Genomic DNA, 24,814 nt, shown 5'->3' with positions numbered 1-24,814 from the left:
TGCCGTAGTCAAATTCCGGATACTGGGGAACGAATTAGGTTAGACTCTCTCGCCCGCATTTGGATCATGAGAGGTCCACTGTATAATGTTCACGACATCTTGGATACTTTCCTTCAGTGGAATGCGCCTTCGCAGAGATATGTTTTTAATGTTATGTGTAATACTCTGATTAAAGGATGGGGTGATATGGGTTTAGATTTACCTCCTCAGGGTTTATCTGATACACAGGCTAACTTTGATAAGGGTCATATTGTGGGTTCCGATGTCGAGGATGCTGTTCGAACACTTATCACTTTTAGGTCTTCCTTTTTCTCTCAAGCTTCTCTTGAGCCGGATCCTGCGGTGAGACATAAAGTAAAACACTACCCTATGCGAGAAGTTCCTCCTATATGGAGAGATGCGGTTCCACAGTCAGGTAATGCTCCAGGTGTCCCTGCTCATTTTCAGCGTATATGGGTACATGTCCCTTGGAAAAGATCTGAAGTTCTAGCGCTTAAACAGTCTCTACCGGACCCTCGTAAGAATCCTGCTGGGTATTATAAAGAGTTGTCCCAGACTGTTGATGCGTGCGTTATGAATTTGGCAGATATTGGTTTGCTGATGGGTAACGTAGTACCTCAAGCATTATGGGCTCGGATTCGTAAGGAAGATCACGATCAAGCTTTGGGTGGTACTTGGGTTGCTTTAATTGCCGCGGATGCGCTACAAGTAGGTGGTGCTAAACCCGATGCTTTGATCACTGAATTGCCTGGTAGAATAATAGCTCTAATGAAAACGATGATGCCTGCCCTCCGAGTTAATTGGGATAAGTTAGCTGCGTGTAAACAGAAGAAAGATGAGAGTGTCTCTGATTTCTTTACTCGTTTCGAGGAAACATTCATCGACCATAGTGGTCAAGATATGAATACGGAGGGTGGACAGCGATTATTTGTGGATAAATTTGTGTTTAATTTACTTCCCGAACTATTGCATAAATTGAAAGATTCCGAGAGTTCGTGGGCCGTTTTTTCATCTGCCCAGATATTAGCTACTGCTCAGTATTATGAGAACAGGGATAAGGAAGAAAAGGATAAAGCAGAGAAAAAGACTAAAGAGTTGAAAACTAATGTTCTTTTGCAACAAGCTTATGCCCCTCGTTCTGCTCAGAATCAATCACAACAGCCTCCACAGTTTCAGAGATTGTACAGAAACCTACATCGTTTGTTCCACAAGCTTTGTTGGGTCCTAATCAATGTGCCTATTGTAAAGAGGAAGGTCATTTCAAGAATAGTTGTCCGGTTTTATTGCAACGTAATGGTGGACTATCAGGGCCACGAGGTCGTGGTGGTTTTCAGTCAGCACCCAGGGGTAGAGGACGAGGTGCGCCGTCTCAAGGACAGCCTTCCTTACCCCCACAGAATACTATGAATTATTTTGATCAGCAGAATTCTCAGTCTTCACAGTATTACAATGACGATTATTGTATTGAGAACGACAATTCTGACTTTTCCACTAGCTAGGACAGCCGTAGACAAAGCAAGGGAGTGGTATCAGTTCCAGTGGATCAGGATGGGCCTTATGTTAACGTTGTTACATTGGGTGTTTCAGAGCCGTTTCTTTTGGATACTGGTGCAATGAGAAGTTCTTATATTCACTCCAAACTCCCGGGGGCACCTTTGTCTGGCTTAATAAATGTTTCTGTAGGATTCTCTGGCGCCCCAGTTAGCAACCCAGTTTCATGTCCCTTACCCATTTCTATTGGTCCTTACGATTAGGAAGCCCCGCTCATTTTAATGACTGGTTGCGGTGAGAATTTGTTGGGCTTGGATTTATTGAAACGTCTACATGCAACGTTGTATTGTTCCCCCTCTGGTGTACATCTTACGTTGGGAGATAAATTGATTTCTCCTATGTATTTGTCTAAAGATCAACTACCACTTGAATTGTGTTCACTTCCTGCTACGCTTTGGGCCACGGGTCCGAATGATGTTGGTTTGCTCAGAATACCACCTTACGTGATTACTGTCAAGCCAGATGTTCAGTTGCCACGTATTCCTCAATACAAGATTTCTAGCGATGGTGAAAGAGCTCTGTTGGTAACTGTGCATGATTTAGTTCAGAAAGGTGTCATTGAAGAAACGAGAGGAAACGTTTGCAACAGTCGTGTTTTGCCTGCTCTTAAACGTACCGATCCTTCTAAGCCACCTGTGTATCGTTTTGTGATTGATCTTCGAGAGGTCAACAAAATTGTTGTCCCTCAGTTTCCTGTTGTCCCAGATATTACTGCTTTGCTCACAATGGTACCTGCTTCGGCTGCTTGGTTCTCAGTTATCGATCTTAAGAATGCTTTCTTTAGTATTCCTATTGCTGAGGAAAGTAGAGATCTCTTTGGTTTCTCTCTTGGAGGCCGAAGCTTTAGATTTAAAAGTGCACCTCAAGGCTACTGTGAGAGTCCCTCCATTTATAGCCAAGCTTTGAAATCCCAATTGGATTTTTTCTCTTTGCCTTCCGGTGCTACTCTAATCCAGTATGTGGATGATTTATTGGTGGCTGCTGATTCGGAAGATGTCTGTAAAGATGCGACTATTTTGCTTTTGCGCCACTTGTCTGTTTTACATCATAAGGTGTCACCCTCTAAGTTACAATATTGCCGCCAAGAGGTTACCTACTTAGGTCATCTCTTGTCGAAGGAGGGAAGGCGATTGACTCCAGAACGTATTCATGCAATTTCACGAATGTCTGTACCATCCACGCAAAAGGAAGTGCGTGCCTTTTTGGGCATTACCTCTTATTGCAGACAGTGGATCCCGAATTTTTCTCTACTAGCTAAACCTTTGTTGGCACTTACTCTGAAAGATACACCCCAACCTCTTCCTTGGACTGATGAATGTCAAAAGAGTTTTTCTGATCTATGTACTGCTTTGTGCTCTGCTCCTGTGTTGGGTACTCCAGACTATAGTAAGCCTTTTACACTCTATGTGCATGAACGAGAAGGTTGTGCATTATCAGTTTTAACACAACAATTTGGAGACAAACAAAGGCCATGTGCCTATTTTTCGGCTACTTTGGATCCAGTAGCCAAGGCATTACCTAGTTGTCTCAGAGCAACAGCAGCAGCGGCAATCTCTATTCGCCAATCTGCTGGATTGGTATTAGATCATACTCTTGTTGTTATAGTACCACATGCAGTAGATACTCTTTTGAACAGAACGAAAACGCAACATCTCACGAGTGCTCGTTTGTCTGGGTATGAGTTGACGCTTTTAGCTAGCCATATACACATCAAACGATGCAATGTTTTGAATCCAGCAACGTTGTTACCTACTCCAGAAGAGGAGGATACACAAAATCAGCATGATTGTCTTCTCCGAACGGAGGAGGAAACTAAAGGCAGAATAGATCTAAAAGATACACCACTCGTGGATCCAGATGGGATCCTATGGGTAGATGGCTCGTGTTTTAAGCTTCCTAATGGTGATACGACTGCAGTCTATGCTGTTACCACTTTGCATAAAATAGTAGAAACTGCACGTATCACACACAATTCAGCACAAGCAGCTAAGTGGATTGCACTGACAAGAGCATGTGTGTTAGCGAAAGGAAAGAGAGTGACTGTTTACACCGATAGCCAATTCGCCTTTGGCGTGGCTCATAGTTTTGGTCGCTTGTGGAAGGAAAGAGGATTCTTTACTTCCCATGGGACTAAAATACAGCATGGTCAGTTGGTTACTGACCTTCTTGAATCACTTGCCTTGCCTATCCTTATAGCAATTGTAAAGTGCAGTGCGCATAAAAGGATCACTGATGATGTAGGTCGTGGGAATGCATTCGCAGACGAAGTAGCGAAGGAAACAGCGAGAAACATTAAGAGCCATATGTATGTTGCAGGCCCTGCAAATTGGGTTAGAGAAGGAGGTATGTGTGAAGACACAGTGGAAAGTGTGAAAATGATTCAAGCAGAAGCGACTGAGAAGGAATTGAGCAAGTGGAGAGAAAGTACGGGAATGTTGGATGAGACAGGATGTTGGACGGAATTTATTATTATTCTTTTTTTTTTTTTGCAGAGTTCTATATAGCGCGAACTAGACCCGAACCGAATCGGGTATCAGAGCGCTTTACATAGCACCAGTTACGTTACATGAGGACACACATTCATTTTTATTTTTTTTTTGTTAGGCACGGGGAGATTAAGTGATTTGCCCAGAATCACAGGATGTTTGGCGTCGTTACCGCGACTCGAACCCAGTTCCTCCAGGTCCGAGGTCGAGCGCCCTAGCCGTTAGGCCAACTCCTCTCCTCTATTGTCGGAACACCAACGATGGTTGTTACCAGATGCCTATGTACTACCTGTAGTTACTATGGCGCATGGTCCAGCTCATATCAGTGTGAAAGGAATATGTAAGCTTCTGGCTCCAGTATGGCAGAATGAAGGTATTCCGAAATGTGCAGAAAATGTAGTGAAGCATTGTATTGTTTGTTTAATGCATAATCCAGGAAAGGGAACCCCAACTCCGGCAGGTCATTTTTCTCCCCCTACGTATCCTTTTGAGGTTTTACAAATAGATTACATCCATATGGAACGTTCCAACAACCTAAAGTATGTCCTAGTGGTGGTCTGTGCCTTTTCCAGATGGATAGAGGCTTACCCCCTAAAGGATAATACTGCCTTGTCCACTGCCAAAGTCCTCTCGAAAGAATTCTTCCCAAGGTTTGGTTTGCCGCGCATTGTCTGGAGTGACAATTGAAGTGAATTTGTGGGTCAAATTATGCAGAAGGTGTGTGCGGGTCTTGGGATTAGACAGAAATTCCATGCGACTAACCATCCTCAGTCAGCGGGTTTGGTAGAGTGCTATAATGGCACTCTCAAGCTCAAATTAGCGAAGATTCAGGCCAGCACCGGCCTTGCTTGGCCTGACGCTTTACCTTTGGCACTTCTTTCTATGAGAACAACTGTGCATTCTCGTTTAGGACTCAGTCCTTAAGAGGTCGTTTTCGGACGCCCAGCTAATGTTTGGGGAGTCCCTCGACCAAAGAAATATTCCGATATTCCATACTCATTGTTGGTTGACTACTTGCATGACCTCACCACTAAATTACGTGTTATTCATCAACAGGTCCAAAACACTTTGCCAGAGGCCTCCACAGATCCAGGTCACTCCATTCGACCCGGGGATTTCGTGTACCTCAAAACTTTTCAGAGGAAGAAGAATTTGGAACCTCGTTGGGGGCCGCCGCGACAAGTGCTTTTGACAACACGTACAGCTGTGAAAGTCGCCGGAAAGAAAAAGTGGGTCCACGGCGTGCACTGTAAGAGGGTACCCCTGCCTTTACCTTGTGATCAGTGGGTTCAAGAAGGCATTGGCAATAGTGAATGTGAGAAAGTATCCCTATTTGTACCTTTTAGTAGTGCACGCCTGGACTGGACAAGTTCTGAGAAAGAGGATGATGATGTACTACAAGAAGCTGTACCACCACATTTAATGCTGGATACGACTAACCCAGAGACTCTATTCCGGGACCAAACGATACCTGGCAAGACACGGTACAACCTAAGACCTAGGTTGTCAAAAGACAATTGAACTGTGTTTTCTTTTTCTTTGATTACCTTTTTTTTAAAAAGACATTTCCTTTCCACTATCCATCAAGTTTCAGGGTCACGGCAGGAGTCTTGGGCTGTGAACTGAATAGTGACTAGGTCAACAGGACTTGCAGTGTCATAGGACGCCTAATAATCACACCTAAGTGATCTAGGAAGATTACCGTGAGCAACGCCTTTAGAGAAGTGGATACTAAGATGGAAGGGAATGATGTTATGATTGTGAAAAGAAACAAATACAAGAAATTGCTATTTAGTGGATGTGGAGTAGCACTATGTATTCTAGTGTGTTTATGTATTTTATTTGCTTTTGTGGGTTGGATTGTTCACACTATGCAGCAAGCACCTGTTCCGACTTCTGTTTCTTTGCTCTCTTCTTCTACTGACTCTCCGCATAAGTTCTACACACTCCCAAACCATGAACAAGTTAGGAGACCAGAATATTTCAACAATTCTTTCATCCAGTTGTTACATCAGCATCAACTGGTAGTTAACACTACTGATTGTTGGGTTTGTGGGCTTTTGCCCCATAACGCTGAGAAAGGGATGCCATATTTAGTTCTCCCATTTTCATATGAAGGTTCCGCTTGGGCTTATTTGGCTATGTTTTCCAATGCATATCAGAACCAACTTCGATATCCTCCTGGTGATATCTATACTGGTGGATCAGACTATAGTCATAGTCCCTTCATAAAAGGAATAGTGACTATGGCTAAAATTGCCAACATTAGTAAGATTCCCGTGGACGAGAAACGGGCATATGATGGTTGAAATGTGACTCGTTACATTACTAGCCTCACTGACAGGGCTAAAGAAAGAAGATCCTCACCAATTTGGACTGTCCCTCATAAAGGTATCCTGTACTTGCAAGTAACTGGTCAGAATAATAAGAATAAACAGGAAAAGAGTGTTTGTTCCCATACCTATGTCTATTCCCCCTTGATTTCTTCTCCGTTAGTACCATCTCAAGGTACATATTTTGTTTGTCATGATAGGGCCTACACATGGCTTCCTGCCTATTTTTCAGGAACATGTTATATAGCTTTCCTTCTTCCCCCTACATACACTGCTCCTTCAGGACACCACAGGAAAAGATATAGTAGAGGGGTTATTGATTCTGGAGACACAGCTGGACAAGAGGGAGGAGACTTTATTAAAGGGTTTCTTCCCTTTTGGGGCCCAATGGTCAATAGCAGAAACATTAGACAGTTGGTTCGTGTTGTTGAGGCTACGATAAATGTAACTTCCGGAGCCTTGAGTAACTTGACGGCTGAACTTCAGGCTGAACTTCAGGCGGATCGTCTTATGACTTTACAAAACCGAATGGTTTTAGACATTGTCCTTGCTGATAGAGGAGGAGTTTGTAAATTGATTGGGTCTAGTTGCTGCATTTACATTCCGGATAATGTCCCTACAGTATACCAAGCCATTTCTAAGCTACGTGTCATTTCCGAGTCTATTCATCAAGACTCAGGAGATTTGTCTGTGATGGGATGGTTTTGGGGACTACTGTCCACATGGGGATGGAAAGTGTTAACTTTCCTTGGAATGATTTTAGCCATCATTTTCTCTTGTTGTCTCTGTTTGCAATGTGGTCCCGCTATCTGCGGTCCTTGTGCCACCTTGTGTGTTCCAAAGCCTGTGTCACAGCAAACAGAAAATATTAAGATGATGTTGCAGCAACAGCTCAATGACCTCATGACCATTGACATTGACTCAGACTAGCGTGAGTCCTTTGTGTTTTGCCTGAGTAATGGCAAAAGGAGGGGCTGAGGTTCCGTGATTTTCGACTTCGCTTCGTAGTCAGCCGCCATTTTGTGACAGCCGCCATTTTGTGTTGCCCTCACTCAGGCGACACGGCGAACATGATGTTTTTGCCTTTTCAGCTGCTTGCCTGTTAAAAAGTAACCCTTTGTAATTGTTTAAGAAACCAATGTCAGGAACTGGCCGAGTTAGTTAATCCATGTTTAGACTGATTGATCCTTGTCTTAGTTGGCTGTGTGGGTCTCACCATTCTTCCTATATCTTATCCTGTTTAACTGGCCTTCGCTATTCTTTCTGTGTATTCTCTTCTTACACAACTGTCCTTTGAGGCTCGCAAATACATCCTGCCACCTGAATTACCACCAAATTGAATTACATACACTAGTATTGATTAACTTGAGGGGAGGGGAGAACAAGGGGTCTGAAAGAAGGGCGTATACAAGATACCCGATAGCTTGTTTTCGTACTTTTCCCATTTGTCAGTTCTGTATGTTTTGGGAGTGGGTATTGTAAATATGTATTGTATAAAAGACTGATCACCACGGAATGAAGTGGCAGTCTCCTGAGAACTTACCATTGGTGTACTTCTAGGACCACTGTGCTTAGCTGCTGCTAATAAACCTGATTTTCTACGCCTAACAGAGTGTCGAGTGTCTCTGTCTGATAAGGCAGGTGAACCCGGAGATATCAGGCGTGCCCTGCGCCGCTAGGCCCATAAGGCCCAGTTCTCCAATTAATTCATGGAAATTTTGTATGAGGGGATGGTGTATCTTTGGGCTGGGGTTCTATTATCTGTACCTGCTTAGATGCATGCAATGTTTCATTACTATGCTTGGATGCTTTACCCCTATCATGTTTGGAGAACATCGTAGGAATGGTGGACTTAGCTCGAAAGGCAGGGCTGAGAGGTTGAGATTGTGCATCACTAGTAGGCATGGAGATCTCTCTGCCTAGGATATCTTCACAGTTAAGAACAAGGGAATCAATCCTGTCCATTACGCAATTATTTTTAGCCCATTTATGGGATATTTTTGCTTTCTTCCCACACCCGGCCCCCGACTGCGAGCCACCAGTTACAAGCAACCCCTCCATAGCCTTCCTTTTGCCCATGATACAAACAAGTTTGGATCACTGTAGCTCACAAGAAGTGAAGAAAAGTTCTCTAGTATTCCAACTGAAGGGACCACCAGGGGAAGAGGGTAATAGTAAATTATAATAAGTGACCCCTGCTTAGATATCACTTAAAGAATGCCACAGCGGAATATAATGGTGGAACAGAGTACCTTTGTGTTCTTTAGCAGTAATAAAACAGTTCACAGGTGAATAAAAGGGGGATAGCCCAGCCTGGCCTGTTCCAGTCTGTGACGGGCAAGGACGGGCCCGACCTTGGCCCGGGCTTCGCCCGGGCACTGCCGACACGCGGGAGCCCGCCGGAGCTTTTAAAGGTTTATTTATTTATTTTTTTTTTTTAAAGGTGGCGCCTCCTGGCGCGGCCAATGAAGCAGTGGGCTGCTTGCGGGGCACTCTGGGGCACTGAGTCCTAGCCCCCACTCGGCCCTGGCGCTGGTGCTGAAATGAAGTATCGGGCTTCCTGCGCTGCGGGAGCCCGGCGGAGCTTTTAAAGGTGGCGCATCCTGGCAGGGCCGATGAAGCAGTGGGCTGCTTGCGGGGTACTCTGGGGCACTGAGTCCTAGCCCCCACTCATCCCTGGTGCTGAAACTGAAGTATCGGGGATCCCGCGCTGCGGGAGCCCGCCGGAGCTTTTAAAGGTGGCGTCTCCTGGCGCGGTCGATGACGCAGTGGGCTGCTTGCGGGGCACTCTGGGGCACTGAGTCCTAGCCCCCACTCGGCCCTGGCGCTGGTGCTGAAATTGAAGAATCGGGTGTCCCGCGCTGCGGGAGCCCGCCGGAGCTATTAAAGGTGGTGCCTCCTGGCGCGGCCGGTGACGCAGTGGGCTGCTTGCGTGGCACTCTGGGGCACTGAGTCCTAGCCCTCACACGGCCCTGGCGCTGGCACGGAAATTGAAGTATCAGGCGTCCCGCACTGCGGGAGCCCACAGGAGCTTTTAAAGGTGGCGCCTCCTGGCGCGGCCGATGACGCAGTGGGCTGCTTGCGGGACACTCTGGGGCACTGAGTCCTAGCCCCCACTCGGCCCTGGTGCTGGCGCTGAAATTAAAGTATCGGGCGTCCCAGATTTCCATACTAGCCAATTTGAATTACCAAATTCAAATTTACTATACTCAAATCCTGCTCGACAGCTTTTTGTTGCCACTACTACAGTATTAATGGAACACCACTACTTCACGCTTCCCTACCATGAGCAGAAGCATCGATAATACTACCTAAATAATACATTCATCCAGATGCTGCATCATACTCATAATGCCATGAATACCACCAACTGTTGGGTGTGTGGGATGATACCTGCCCACCAGAAAAAGGGAGGAACACCTTTTATTCCTCTGCCGTTTTCCCATAATGGTTCATGTCAAGCTTGGTATGCACTTTTGTTTGCTTCTGGAAAGTCTTCGGTAGGTGGGATTAACTTTCGTCTGAATAAAGTCTGCTATCAAGATAAAGAAAGTTATCCGCAAGCTAAAGGAACTAAATGGGAATGGGAAGGGTATAAACCTGACAATATTTCGACCCCATTTGTCTTCACGAATATGGGAAATACCAAGAACAATGGACCTTTTGTAATTTCTGTGACAAGAGCCAAAGCAGATTTATGTATTAGTAGTGATGGGAGAATTCCAGTATGGAGGAGAGAATGTACTGTAATTCTAACCATTGAAGGTGCCAACAACACCCCTTTTACAGCCTTGCATAATACTTACTTTGTATGCGGTAATAAGGGATATTATTATCAACTCCCCATTGGATGGTCTGGGGTATGTTAAGTATCATTCTTGTTACCCCCTGTGTTCTTGGCCCCTCCATCATATCACCAGGACTTGAAACTATATAATGATATCTCCAAGAACAGATACAAAAGAACAATAAGTACAGATGAGGTTGATGAGACTGATACCACTCTGCAACAATATGTCGATTTTAATTTGGGTTTGTTTATCTTTGTGGGTGCTGCATTGACAAGTAGGAAAATAAGGAGATTGACTCGTGTTGTGGAAGCCGTTACCAATCAGACAGCAATGGCACTTGGGGACACAACAGAGGAACTGCAAATTGCAAGGATTGTAGCACTCCAAAACAGAATGGTGCTTGATGTCATTTTGGCTGATCGAGGTGGTGCATGTCGCATCATCGGTAGCAGCTGTTGCGTGTTCATACCAGATCACTCACCTTCAGTATATGACGCAATATCAAAACTGCATAAGATTGCTGCAGAAATTCACCCAGAGACTTGTACATGGACTTTTTCGACCTGGTTCTGGACACTATTTGCTACTTGGGGCTGGAAATTACTGACTATTTTATGTATACTGTTCGCTATATTAATTACATGCTGTGCTTGTATACAATGTGGTCCTATGCTTTGCTCCATGTGCATCACTGCTTGTACACCTGCCAAGAGAAATATTTCAGAAATGAAAGCACAACAAATACTTAACAAAGAGATCACTGAGATTATGAGCATCAGTGTACAGGATGCATATCTAGATTACCCCAGACAAACGAATGTCTTCAGCTAATGCTGAAAGGGTTGTCTGTTGTAATTTGGCAGCAATTAGGTTAAGCATTAGCAGAAGACACCGTTTCTACCATTACGCAAGACTAGACAGCCGCCTAGGGCGGCGAAAAGGGGAATTTTTCTTTAAATTTGAACCTACGAAGGTAAAGCTAGGCGCCCGCCGAGTCTTGCCTAATGGTAGCAACGGCCCTGCGCACCAGCAGCACCTGCCCCCGTGGACCCCGCTGCGGCCCTGCAGCCCCGGTGGAGCCGCACAGCAGGGCCTGCTGAGCCCACCACCTGCCCCATGGAGCCACCAGCCTCATCAAAGCCAAAAAGCTGTGCGCCGGCCTGAGAAGCCGCCCTATTCCTACATCGCGCTGATCTTCATGGCCATCCAGAGCGCGCCCGCACGGCGTCTGATGCTGAGCGAGATCTACCAGTTCCTGCAGGCGTGCTTCCCCTTCTTCCGCAGTGCCTACCAGGGCTGGAGGAACTCGGTGCGCCACAACCTCTCCCTCAACGAGTGCTTCCTCAAGCTGTCCAAGGGCCTGGCCCTGCCCGGCAAGGGCCACTACCGGCCTCCGAGTTCATGTTCGAGGAGGGTTCCTTAGGTGATGGTCCGGCGCAAGTGCCAGGCTCTGAAGCCCGCCAGGTGCCAAGTACTGCATGGTCAACGGCCTGAGTTTCAGGGCCTTCGACTCTCAGGCAACCCTGGACCCTCTGGGCTGCCACTCGGGTGACTACGGTTCCGTGGGCCTAGAAGGGCTCGGCGGCACCAGCGCCCACCACATGCCCCCTAGCCCTGGCTCCAGCTACATGGCTGCTGCCACTCCGGGGGGGGGACAAACTGCCAGAGAGCGGCTGCAGCAGCATCCGCCCCCTGCCCTCCTCACCTGCCCTGGCCAGAGCAATGGACTGCCACTCGCCTTATGCCAGCCCTCAGGTGCACTGGAGCTACTCGGGGGCCAGAGCCTACAAGAAGCAGCAGCCCTTGCCGCCTAGTGCCGCTCCTGCAACGGGGGTGAACTCGGGGTGAACTCGGGGATGGCCTGCACCAGAACACAAGGGATGAGCTCTCAGGTGAGCACTGCTGTTAGCTAAGCGGGTTACAGCTGTAGGTGGGGGGAGGAATCTTGTTTAGAAATTGAGTTTTGCAAAATGTTTTTTTCATCTACGGGGTCTCATCTTTAGCAACCAGACTATGGTGCACATTGCGTGCCATCGAACTCCTTTGCGCATGCATTCATTATCTTGTTAATTCACACATCCATGTATTAATTCCTGCGCACATTTATTAATGCATTCACAACATAGCCATGCAATCACTTCTCGTTTAAACGATTATGTTTCCATGAACTGATTTATCTGCACAGTTTATTCTTCACTTCTAACATTCCTCTGTTCACTCACAGAATAATCCATCTATCCAGCCATTCATGGATCCATCTAATCATTCATCGATTTCTATCATGAAAAATTCGGCTTTCAGAAGGAGATATAGATCAAATTTAGCACTCGGACACTGCAAAGATTGATCCTTTACAGTGTGACCTGCTCGCATATACATTTGTATGCTTTGATTCTAAACGGATATTAAATTATTTTAACTACTTCGATTCCATATATAGTGAAAAGCAGACCATTTGTACCAGCTAGCATCGGAGTTCCACATGCCAACAGGTAGACCCCGCTTCCCGTTTCATCAACAGTGTGGTCCTGGGGATAACCATTTATGTATGTATGTATGTATGTATATGTATGTATAGGCATTTATATAGCGCACTACTTACCCGTAGGGTCCCAAGGCGCTTCGACCGCTGCGAAACCCTTCCTGGCTTCCCTGAGAGATGGTCCCTTAATGGGTATCTCCAGGGTGAGACCAGGCATCCCCGGCGGTCTGGTGGGGCCGTTAGTGAAGATGAGGCAAGCTAATGCCCAGAGTTGCCGAGTGTGAACGCTGATCAGAGTGGGCACCGAGGCGAGAGAATTATCGAGTCCGCTGACCCTGGTCCAGAAACCTGCCGCGCCGGGAATCGAACCCTGGTCCCGGGCCGTCCTCTGCTCTCGGGTCTGCCGCCTCTAACCAGTGAGCCACACTACTTCACTTATCCCAGTCAGGCGTGCAACACCCATTGGCCTCATAGGGCTTCAGCCCCTCCCGTCATGTGTGGCAGCCCGGGATGAGACACTTCTCGGGCCCGCTCACAGCCGCACCCAGGTACTTCACAGGTCTTTAAAAGACCTTGTGCATGTTAATGGGGCTTTGTTGTTGTTTCACCCCTTTTAAGATCCCCTGCAGCTCGACTTTGCCGATTGCCTAAAGATTTAGCCCCCCTCGAAATTTTTTCTTAGCCCCCCCGAAATTTGACTCTAGTTGCGCCTCTGATCCAGTACCCCTGTTTCTTCATACGTCAAACTGCTGAGCTCTTAAAATACTCCTCACATTCACACCCCTACATCATGTTGTGTAAAAAATGGGCTTTTACAAGAAACTGAAAATTAACTTCTTTATAGTAGTCTGGTGTGTTACAGAGAACGGATGCGGTAAAATTGCGGCTGCTGAGCAGGAGACCACGATTTGTAATCCCGGCTCCTTATTTAGCCAAATGTGTGGCACCCCATGCAGTGGCAGATGATAACTATTTCAGGTGCCTCAGTGAGAGAAAAAAACAAGCGTTGGCAAAACCACTAGGTCTGGCCTTGAAAGATGGTGCAAGATACTATTTTTGTTGTTTCTGGTTTTGAAAACGAGGTGCACTTGACGCCTCAGTGGTATTTAAATACAAGGCTCTATTGCGCATCCGTGTACATAGTTCTGTGAGTGTATGGCTACCGTAACGATCTAGCCTGGGCCTTTCATTGAGGTTGTTTGCAGGACTGACTGTTGTGATTGTGTTTCCATATAGTAAATGAGAGTAACATAGAAAGGTTCGACAGTAGAGAGTGTGCTTCTCTAGCCTGAACGACATGGGGAGAGAGTTATGGTAGTAAAAGGGAGGGGGCGGCTTCTCTCAATTCTCGCCTAGGGCGGCAAAATACATAGAAACGGCCCTATGAAGACATCCTGTATTTAGAGACTATCTTGTCCGTTTTGCGGAATCCACTTTGTATTTCTGTCAGCCATTTTGTTTGCCATGTGCTACCATGTGCTCGCCATGTGCTCTGTCCTACCTTCCTGTTAACTGCTCTTGAAATCTGCCTAGAGACGAGATATATTTAGCATCTTCCACCTTCGCACATGCTCAGTTGAGCTTGCAGCTGTCTTTGCAGCTGCCACTAGAATGTAATAGTCAGGATGTGTTTGCCAAAAACCGCCACTGTTAGCTCCTCCCACTTGTTGACTGTGCATTTTCTGTATGTCCAAATATGTATCTAAAACTAGCATTTTGTACATGTACCACCTTCATTTGAGCCGCTGTGTGGGTATAAAAAGGACCAAGCTCTTTCCATTCTTTTTTTTTTTTTTCTTTTATCCTCATTAGCCTTGTCGCCACCCATTATATGGAAAAACGGTACCGCCCATGGGCTTTTACCTCATGTACCTACTTGTCCAAAATGGCTTCTTACAGCATCCTTCGAGGTTACGGACTCTCTTTTCATACCAGACCCTGATTACAGTCCGGCGCTCGAACGACTACTGTTACCATTTCGACTCAATGCAGGTGAGATAGGCCAAGACCTTAATCATTGGATTTTTCATTTAAACATTACTCATTATTAATACCCCTACCATTACACTATTACTACCCATTATCTCCCTCACCCGAAGAGTGTCAAAAATGGCAACCAATATTTACATTTTTTCTCATTCCGACCCATAGAATCTATTCTTGCTATATTCCTCATGGCCCTCACCCAATCCATAAGCGTCGGGGACACATTTGATACCCACAGTTTACACAGCTCTCTGCGAGCCAGGAGTATCCCATATAACACTAGTTTGACTTTATCATCTATATTTTTACTCTGTAAATCAAATCTTCCTGTTATTATTAATTCAGGGCTTACCTCTATCCTTTGGGCTGTTACCTCCGCCAAACTTTTACTTACAGCTTCCCAGAATTCTCTAATATTCGGACACTCCACAAACATGTGTAGGTCATCCACATTTACACATCTGCACTTCGGGCACTCCACTACCCCTTCGGCTCTGAACTTGGATAATCTGCGAGGGGTCCAGTAAGCCCTGTGGGTTGTAAACAAATGATACCGCCTTAAATTTGCAGATTTAACTGTTTTGTAAAGTGTAGTCATTGTTACTTGCCATTGAGTTTCCGTAGCGATGTCTGGCAAGCAATCCCTCCACAATGCTTCCGGAAGTAGAAGTACACCATCCTCCGCCTCGAGTATCGACCAATACCAGAGTGATATTTCCTTCTTGTGTAAGCCTCTTGACATTAGTTTATCTTCCAGAGCATTCTGGATCCAATCATATTTTCTGCTTTGCTTGCCCAGCTGCGGATTGGCAAGTACTTAAATTTTGAGAATCCCTGGCCCCACAAACTCTGAACTTGAGCCCAGTCCATCAAATTTCCTTCCAAAAATATGTCTCCCCAGCAGACTACCCCTGCAAGTTTAAGAGGAATCGCCAAAGCATCAAGTGCCCACATAGGTGAACCTGGTCCATCCCAGATTGGGGCCCTGTAACTGTAATATGGAATCTTCAAAGTTTTCCTTATACTATACCACAGTACTGCAGCATCATGCAGCAGTTTCAACCGAACTTTTTTTAAGTATCTTGGGTCGGAAAATTTACACATAAATCCATGATCATTATATTTACAGAATTTAAGCATTGCCGCATACATTTTACCAATATCCGAGGCTGGCGGTGTATCCATTAACATCCTCAAATTTTTTAATTGAAAAGCCCCAAAGTAAATCTGAACATCTGGGGCCGCCAAACCCCCCTTAACCAGCCGTCTCCTTATCTTTTTCCAGGCCAGCCGAGACCCCTTTGAGGCCCAAATAAAAGAACATATTTCACTCATCACCTTTTTAAACCAATCCTTTTTAAATTCTAAAGGGATGGTTTCAAACAAAAATGTCAGTTTCGGCAGAATTGTCATCTTTATCAGGTTAGTACGCCCATATAAGTTAAGTGGTAGATGCCCCCATCCCCGTAACATGACTCTTATTTCTCTTTTTATCCTGAGAAAGTTAGTTTTTGCTAGCTCCTCCAGCTTATGAGTAATCCTTACCCCCAAGTACCTCATCTCCATTTTGCATTTGATTCCGGATGTATCCAAATTCCATGCCATAATTTCGGTTCTATCCTTATTTATTTTGTACCCTGAAACTGATCCAAATTCTTTCGCTATATCTAATATGGCTTGTAGTGACTGATGTAGATTGGGGGTAAAAATAATAATATCGTCCGCATAAAGACCCATTTTTTTTTACCATGTTTCAAAACTAAACGAGGGGATATCTTCCGTATTTCTAATCCTGCACGCCAGGGGCTCTATGTCCAAGTCAAATAATAAAGGGGACAGTGGGCATCCCTGTCTCGTTCCTCGCATTACCCTAATAGATTTAGTTAATATCCCGTTAATCAGTACTTTTGATGTTGGTGAGTCATATAAGGATATCAGTACTTTAGTAAACCTGGTCCCAAGTTCTAGATGCGCCAGCAAGGCCTTTAGATAGTCCCAGTTAACCCGGTCAAACGCCTTGGCGGCGTCAAGTGCTATAAGCGCCAAGGGTCGTCTCTCTGTTGTGGCCTTATCTATTGCACCAATTAAAGAGAAAGTGAGCTCCTTCATAAACCTGCCCTTAATAAAACCCTTTTGATCTTCATGCACCAACTTGGGAATAACCGTGCTTAGTCTATCCGCCATTATTTTCGCAAATAATTTGTAATCGCAATTTAATAGCGAAATAGGTCTGTACGAATCTGGATATTTAGGGGATTTCCCTGGTTTCGGTATTAAAACAATAGTAGCCTCATTCCATGAATGCGGCAGAGATACCTCTCCTAAAAAGATATCATTAAAAAGTTGGCAAAGTAGAGGGCTTATTATCTCAACTAAACTTTTATACACCTCTAAAGGTAAGCCGTCTGGTCCCGGCGCTTTTCCTTTCTTCCCTTCTTTAATAGTATTTACGACTTCATTCAAAGATATTTCCCTATTTAATACCTGCTTAAACTCAGTCGGGAGTGGGTCTAACAAATGTAACCAACCTCTTATTGCAGTTGCCTCTGGTTTTAACTCTTCTTTGTATACTTTTAGAAAATATTTATAAAATACCTCCACGATTTCTTTGCTGTCTGTAATGCTTAGATTAGCTTCTGGAGATATTATTTCTTTAATACAACTATGAACCTGCTCTTGTTTGGCCTTCCAGGCTAAAAGTTTCCCACATCCCTCTCCATAACTGAAATGTGCCACCTTGCTTGCTTCCCACTTCTCTTTAATTCTGTAATTAAGGGTTGCCATTAACTCTAATTTCCAGTTTTCCAAATTCTGCAAGACTCGATCGTAACTACCGGAAATCCTGGCACTAATAACCTCTGCCTCAGCCACCCGAATTTTTTCCTCCAGTTCTGTAATTTTACTGTAATAAAGTCTCCTCTTATTTGCTCCAGCTGCTCCCAACCTCCCTCTCAAGAACGCCTTACAAGCTTCCCAAACCATATCAGTACTTGTCGAACCAAGGTTACTATCTACAAAACCTTCTAACTCATCCTTGATTGTTTTTAAACTATCCTCATCTAGGAGAACTGTCCTGTCCAGCCTCCATGTTGTGTCCCCCCTATCCATTTCTAGTTTTATATTAAAAAAAACAGCTGAATGATCTGATATATGTGCTCCCACATGTCTCACCTCAGTTACAAAATCCTTCAATCTGAAATCCAGAAGATAATAATCAATACGGGATCTGTGTCTGTATTTTTTATTATAGCACGTGTATCCCAACTGTCTACCTGTCTTTACCCTCCATATATCACAAAGCCCAAATTGAGTCATCAACCACCTTACTTTTGCAGTCATTTTAGAATTTGTTAAACCCCTAGCGTTTACAGATCTATCTAAATTATAATCTAATACTACATTAAAATCACCTAGCATGATAATTTTTCCCGTAAAGTCTACAAACTCCCGGGCTATTGTTTCTAAGGGAACATCATCATCCACATTTGGACCATAGTAGCCTATTATAACAAATGATTCTCCTGCTATTTTTATTTTCAAAATCAACCACCTACCCCTCGGGTCTGCCCTAAAACATTCAACACAAAAATTTAGGCCTTGTCTAATCAGAATCGCTACACCTTTCGTAACTAAAGTTTGAGGCGTGTAACCTGAATATGCGATCCACCTCTGAGCCAACAACATTTCTTTACATTCATCTCCCGTTAAATGTGTCTCCTGTAATATGATAATTTGAGCTTGTGAATCTTCTAAATATTTTAATATTGCTCGTCTTCTATGTTTAACCCGTAACCCGTTAACATTCCATGACAAAATCTTTAAGTCCATGGTATTAGCGCCACTCATACCATTCAAAAAAAGTTGCTGCAATGTTAAATCGGCTAATGAGGAAATTTTTTCCTATTTTCCCCCCTACCCCTTCCAACCCCCAACCCCCAAACCCCTCTTTCCTCCCCACCCCCCCCCCCCTGGAAAACCCTCCCATTCTTCCCAGTGGCAAACAGCCCATTGGGATGCCAGCAAAAGGTGCTGCAGATTAGATACACATTTTTGCAATAATTCCTGTTATGAAGTAAGGTAACGTTCGGTGCACAATCCTCTTATCCCTGGAGCTTATACACCATCCTGCTGCCCTGACTCTTGACATTGCGCTATAAAAGTATCCACTTCCTCTATTACCCTAAAGGAGTACATCTTGTTCCGCCACATAACTTTAAAAAACTGCTGGGAATTTAAGCTGCACTGTAGCTCCCAGTGCCCTTAAAGGATCGATCCGTTTTCCTAATTCCCACTGCCTATTTGCGGTGGCGGGAGATAAGTCAGATCTAACTTCAATTTTTACTCCATCCAATAGAATAAACAGTTTTTTCAGGGCGGTTATTAGAATTTTTTTGTTTAAATCAAAAGTCAAAAAATTTATAAGAATCTTCCTGGGTTTGATACGATTTGAATTCAACCTAAAAGGATCTCGGTGGACCCTCTGAATATCGGACAATATATCCTCTTCCCCAACATCCAAATCCAACTCTCTTTTCAACAAGTGTACCACAAACTTTTTTATATCCGAACCTTCCTTTCCCTCCGGTAATTTCAACATTTTTAAATTATTGCGCCTTTGCATATTTTCCAGCCTCTCCAGTCTATCTTCTTGTACCCTCTCTCTGGTTTTAATTTCATCAATTTCCTTGCGGTTCTCTGCAGCTGATTTTTGCAACTTTTTGGTCTCGGCTTCTAACTCCTCTGTACGGGAGCTTAGTGCATTTAACTTGGCCTCCAATATTGTGCATGAAGCTTGGATACTCTCCAGGTTTACCTTCGAAATCTCGAAGCCTTTATGCATGTCTAAATCTAACTTCTTAAGTAGGGCAATTACTGAAATATCCATATTCAACATCTTTAAATCTTCATCGTCCTTATCTTCTGTAGGAGCACAATCCAGCTGATTAGGAGTTTCTTCTTGAACTCCTGGATTCTTTGCTTCCTCCAGCACTATTCCTATCGAACTTTGAAAGTTAGACTCGACTAAACTGTTTTCCTGAATCTCCTGATCCCCCATTCTCTGTTCTTCCATTTCCGGCATAAGCATTTGATATCGATTAGGACTTAAATGTTTAGACCAATCTGATAATGAATCCTCGATTTCTCCCCCTTTACCCTCCTCGTCGTCGGAGAGAGAAAGCTCTACTGTCTCTGTGGAATTTATAAGGGGCTTGAGAATTAGAGTTTTTGGGATGACTATAAAATAAGAATTAAGAGAGGGGGTAATTTTTGGTTTGACCTCTGCTAGCTTAGTTTTACCTGATTTGTTTGCTCTCTTAAGACTCTTCTTGCTTTGCAGTTTTTCTGTAGTAACTACCTGTATTTTGTTTCCTTGAGTTTATTAATTCCGCAGCCTTGCTTTACCCCTTCCCCTCCAACCCCTCTCCCAGCACTTCTCAGTGCGTATCCAACTACCCTGCAATCTACCTTCTCTACCAGTTCTTGTACATCCAAAGCCTGTGAAGCCTGTGAAGCCGGTATTTCAGTCTCGGTTTCTCCTAATTTTAACACACTACCCCTTCCACAGCTCCCTTTGTTTCTGTATCCAATTTTTGCTGCTGCTCATCGGCCTCTTCCCACCTCAAATGCCGCCCTCCCCCAACGCCCCAGGTCTGTCCTCGTTGGACTAACAACTGCCCCCGCAATAACCACTTCGTTTTGCTCCGCGTTATCAGTCACCATACCCTGTGTATCTTTTTCCTGGCTGCCCGCCATACAGTTGTCCACCACTATTTTCGCGGCGTTGCCTGAAGCCAAAGACTCGCATATATCCACTCTCATACCCTTTACCTCTGTGCAAGCTTTTTTCCTCGTGTTCACAATCTCAATACCGCTGCCTTACTCTCTCAATTTCTTCTCTGGAACCGCCACCAACAGCCGCCGTAAACAATCTTCCAAAACGTCAAAACGCCAAAACCGCCGTAACAGCCAGCAGCCGGCAGCCGGCAGCCGATCCCTCGAAGCCAGAACCGATCAGCCGATTGCAACTCCTAACCCCCGGATCAGCCCGAACAAAAAACACATTATAACCTCCAAACCAAGCCGATATTGTTTTAGAAAATCTTGTTTAGAAATCCGCAACGACCGGAAAGTTCTGCCAAATAGCCCCGCTTAAGCACAGATCGGAGAGGCTGGTTTTAGAGCTTCCACTGCTGCACCCTTGCTCCGCACCCGCGACCTGCTGCTAGCCGGCCGCCATGTTTTCCCTTGTTTTCGTCCAAGCTCCTTCCATTCTGTGTGCTACTTCATACAATACCGAAGCGTGCTGTGTGAATGTAGTTCCAAATTGTGAGGTTTAATGAACTCTGTCTTTTCTATTCCAGTTTCTGTGCCAACTTGTTCCTATTGGTCTGAGGACTCTGTGCAGAGAAGGGCGAATCCCTTGCACTGGTAGGCCTTGCTTAGGCTCACCACCACACAGTCATGGTTAGCAATGCAAACTAAGACTCTCACCTTATGGTTCTCATAACCTCACAAATAATATAATTGATGACATCATAAATGACATTCAGTTACATCACTGATGATATCTTAAATGGCATTGATAACATCACTGATGAAATTATATATTATTTCACTAATGACAAAATCAATGGCATCTCTGGTTGACCAAGTATATTTTGTGAAGCAGAATGTATTCATGTCAAGTATTCACGTCAGGCGATATAAAGTGTGGTCCTAAATCACTTCTGGTGCTTACATGAAGTAATTTACGACCCTACAAAATACCTCTAAAAAGGCAGAATGACCCAATATTTTTCACAGTTGATGCCAGGTTAAGATTTTAGTGTGTGATCGAAGCTGATACTTTTTTTAATTTTTTTTAAAAATATTTATTCCATTAGCAAACCTAAATACCAAACTATTCATATTACAAGCAATTAAAATAACTTATCATAATGGAGGAAAAACAGAAGAATAAAATGCAGCATTATTGGTCCATTCTCCAGACAAAGTCCGTTAATTGCAGATGGAAGCCTAAGTTCACCTATCCCCCGTTCCACACCACACGTAAGCATTTAACAATGAAATAAATATATTCCTTACAGACATTGTATTCATGTTCCCGGCACGTACTTTGTGTGCAGACTCTCAACCAACAGTGTACATTATATGCATATTCATGACCCGTCATCCCTCAGGAGCTTTTGAATCCTTAATTGACCTATTTTTTAACTGACTCTATCACTCTACAGAAAACATTTGTCATTTCCGCCCATTGTGCAATATCCTCAGGCGCTTTATCATCAAATCTGGCCTCTTTCAATCTTCTCTCTTCTGCAAGTGCCCATTTAGTTATGTCTCTCAGCCAAGCAGCGACAAGAAATTCTCCCACAGAGCCAGTGAATGGCTATACACTGTTTTCCATGGACAAACCCCCAACATTGAAAACGTGCATTGCATTTTGCCTTTCTGGGGTTTAGGAATTAGCCCAAACACATATTGTTGCTCTGTGGTCTCTATATTTTTCAAAGTCACTTTTTTCAGGATCTTAGTCACTTCCTCCCAATACATTTCGATGGGTCTGCACTCCCAAACCATGTGAAGAAACTCAGCATTGTTACTACCACACTGAGGACAAGCAGGAGACCTGTCCACCTACATTCTATGGCTCCTTATTGGGGTGAGATAGGTGAGATGCAATATATATAGAGCATTGCTACTAGCTAACAGTTGAACCAATGCGCAGGTAGTTTCCCACTCCCTATCAGCGATAGGTCCCTATCAGCGATAGGTTCCTGTAGATCAGCTTTCCAGTTCTGGTTCACTTTCAAGGGAAATATCACTCTATCTTGCTTAACGGCTTTATTTAACAGGGATATTCATTTACCCCCACCACTTCCTTCAAGCACCACCTGAAGTGTATCAGAGATGGACAGCATTTGAAGGAATTCCGTCCGTAGATCCTTTGCAGTCTTTGTTAAGTTAGCAAATTGTAAATACTGCCCCTGTCTTTCCGCAAATGTTTCTCAAGCATCTTCCAATATGATAATCGTGTCTCCCATATACAGGCCCCCAGTGTGAGACACTTGCCTTCTCTCCATTGAGACACTGCCATGCCTTCAAATATATTGCAAAACAACTGCAACCACAAGTTCTGTAGCCAATTTGAGAAAGGGGGTTGTTTAGAAACTAACTTTCATGTCTCTTTCCATGCTGCAGCGACCAATCCAACAATCTTAGGAAGAACTATTGCTTGATGCATCTCATACATCAGTTGAAGTGGAGCAAGTTAGTATTTATAGAACCCTTAAGGAGATTCTTCTCCCAGTTGCAGTAATCACTGCACAGCACGATGCAACTGTAGAGCTCTATAATATAGCTATAAATGAGGGAGACCCAACCTTCCTTCGAATTTATCCTTTTTCAGGTGTGCTAACTCCTCTCAACTTCTTTTTCCCACCCATACCAGGAAAGTTAATAGCCTGTTGATGTTGATCTGGGTATAGTATGTTTTGTCAATTATATAAGCAGCGCAAATGGAAGACCATATTAGCCAATGCTCCCATGCCCATCACTGGCAAAGGTAGTGTATTCCAAACACGTATTGAAGTTTTCAGTCCCTGAAGAACTTTGCAAAACGTACATATGTGGTCTGTCTGTGGTGTGAGAAATCTGTAGTCCAAATATCTCCAACTCCCATGTCACACCTACATCGAGTAAGTCGTAGGGGCCAATTCTGAATATGCCGCCATGGGAACAATAATGTGTTATGGTTGTTTAGTTGAAGGCCAGATATTCTACCAAGTTTTTGTAGTTCTCATGATAATACAGGAATCGGATCCATTGGCTGGTTAACACACACATGTGAGTCATATCTCCTACCTTGATGCCCAAGAGCTTTATAGATGTACGAAGACATAACACCAGGGGCTTCACTGTAAACACAAACAGCAATTGTGAGCGAGGGCACTATTGTCTTGTGCCCCTCTCTACTGTCCATCCGTTAGATAACAGAACCTCTGACTTCACCCTGGAGACTGTTTTAGAGTGGAGCAAGTTCATCCAGCTCCAAATTTTTGTACCAAATCCCATTTTCTTCAACATTGCACACCTGTATTCCCATTCTATCTTTTTTTCTATCTAAAGCCACTAGGGAGGCATCCATGTCCCTATCTACTATGCTATTCATTACAAGATGTGGGTGACGAATGTCCATCTTTGTGTTGCGGTTGGAAATAAACCGACATTCATTTGTATATACCAGTTTAGCAACTACTGGAATTATTCTGTTCGAGGGAGTTTTATATAATATTTTTACATCTGTGTTAATCATGAACAATGGTCTGTTGGACCTAAGGACCTGGGATCTCTGGTTTCGGTTTAATGAGAACTACGGCTCAGGGTATCTTGGAAGTTCACATCACCCCAGGCATCCTCTAACACTTCTAGAAGCTCCTCTATCAGTTCTCCACAAACAAGTTGATGAATCTCAGGAGGGAGTCCATCCATTCCTAGGTCCTTCACCACCGGCATGTCATCAAGAACCAATGTGAGTTCTTATTTTTAGAGGTGTCATTTCATGGAAGCTGCTTGTTCCATCATAAAGGTAGGAGTTGCACGTTAATATAAGAAACCTAACTATTGTGCAAGAGTAGACTTTATTGCTAGTTGTGTAAGGGCCTGAGTACCCTTGGTCTTGTTAAGTGATAATATAATAGACGAGGATCCTTCCTTTTTGAGCAACTATGCTAGCAATCCACTACATCTATTGCCTTCTATGTGTTATCGATGTTAATATTACCAAGAGTAACCCTATTCATGTGTGTCCAAAGCATCAACCACTGTATGTTCTGCTTCCACTCAGGCTATTCCCGCAAATGAATTACCCAAGGATTGAAGTCTGGACAATTTAATTTCTGCTAGGCCTAGGTCATGGTGAAAATTGTTACTTTAATTGGTAATAAAAGAATGAAACCCTCTCAAGGAAAACCACAAATTTGTATAAAATGCCCTCACCCACTATTAGTGGCATGCTTCCCCACTTGGTGTGCTTTAATATCCCTGAGCAGATTAATGCCTGGGATGGAGCAAAGGGTAAAGAGGAATGAAAATACACACATTCTAAAGAGATCCAACATGCAGAAAATAATGTCATTAAAACTACCTTAGTGAAGTTTCAGGTTCCTTTTTAATATTGAGCCC

The 24,814-nt window shown here is 44.1% G+C and overlaps 1 pseudogene; it reads left to right on the top strand.

The window, feature by feature from the left end:
• The first annotated feature begins 397 nt into the window (after positions 1 to 397).
• On the top strand, positions 398 to 17,326 carry LOC144783287 (forkhead box protein F2-like; annotated as a pseudogene).
• The last annotated feature ends 7,488 nt before the right edge of the window (positions 17,327 to 24,814 follow it).

This window comes from Lissotriton helveticus, chromosome 9, assembly GCF_964261635.1.
Source record: "Lissotriton helveticus chromosome 9, aLisHel1.1, whole genome shotgun sequence".
NCBI lineage: Eukaryota > Metazoa > Chordata > Amphibia > Caudata > Salamandridae > Lissotriton > Lissotriton helveticus.
Note: the sequence above shows the minus strand (reverse complement) of the source record. Positions and strands in the feature narration are given on the sequence as shown.